Genomic DNA, 1,291 nt, shown 5'->3' with positions numbered 1-1,291 from the left:
ACAGAACTTCTAGAAGGATCTTTAGGATTCACCCTGTTTTAGAGACATGAGGACCCAAAAGAGATTAAATGCAATGTAAACTCACACCGCTGTTGTCTACGGACAGGCACGCCCCATTTTATTGCGCTTCAGGGTCCTGGCGTTTTTTACAAACGGAAGCCAAGGCCTCGCAGCGGCCGGCGGGTCCCACGCGCTGCGCTCCTGTGACTCCCGCGGCCGGACCGCCGCCGCGTCTCCGGGGCATCCCCCGCGGAGCCCGGCCCCGCGGAGCCGCCCGCAGCGCCGCTCCGGCCCCGGCTCACATCCCCGCTCCGGCCCGGCTCACTTCCCCGCACGCGCACCCCGGGGAGCGGGAGGCGGAGGCGGCTGCTCCCGGGGCAGAGGAACCGGGTGGGGAATCCCCAGCCCAGCTCCAAACTCCGGAGACCGTCCTGTCTCCAGCCTTCCAGTCCACAAAGCTCCCCGGCCGCCCCGGCCGCGCGGGCGGAGCGGAGACCAGTACCCGATGGAATGGGAACCGGGCGGGCGGGCTGCTGGGGGCTCGGGACGGCGCCTCCCCGGCGGCGGGGCGGCGGCCCCGGGGCGGCCCCGGGGGGGCGAGCGGCTCCCAGACCTCCCGGTCTCCCGCGAGCCCCAGAGCCCGGAGGAGCCGACGTCCGGGGCGGGAAGGGGGCGGCAGGAGACCCCACGGGCAGCCCCCGCGGCCTCAGTGTCCCTGAAGCTCCGCGTGCCCTCAGACGAAGGAGAAGGAGCGGGCGTCCCCCGCACCGACGGGCACTCGCTAGGAGTGCGGGAGCCGGGGGCGCGGGAAGTGGCGGGACCGGCGCGCAGCAAAGTCAGGGAGCAAACCCGCTCGATGCGTTTTTCCTGCTCAATGTCCTGCGGCTCCCGGTGGGGCCGCTCACCGCGGAGCCGCGGGGCCGGCGCAGCGCGCGGGGAGGACCAGGGGGTCGGGGCGCAGCGGGTGGGGAGGTCCAGGGGGTTGGGGCCCAGCGGGTGGGGAGGACCAGGGGGTCGGGGCCCAGCGGGTGGGGAGGGCACGGGGAGCTCCGGCGCCCGACCCCGAGCCGGGAAGGCCGGGCAGACCCCCATGCTCGAGGAGACGGCGGCAGGAAGGACGCGCCTCGCTGGAAGGAGGAGCCGCTTTGGGGTTTGGGTTGGAGACGGCGGGGCCCGATGAGGCCGGTGGCGAGCATCCTGCGTCCGCCCCGTCCGGACCGGGAAGGAGCCGGTCGCGACTCCGCGGTTCCCCGTGGAGCGGAGGCCCGCCCGCCGGCCGACGCTCTGCCCG

The sequence above is a fragment of the Pipistrellus hanaki genome, assembly GCF_964339955.1.
Source record: "Pipistrellus hanaki genome assembly, chromosome: 19".
NCBI lineage: Eukaryota > Metazoa > Chordata > Mammalia > Chiroptera > Vespertilionidae > Pipistrellus > Pipistrellus hanaki.
This window is presented reverse-complemented; position numbering follows the sequence as displayed.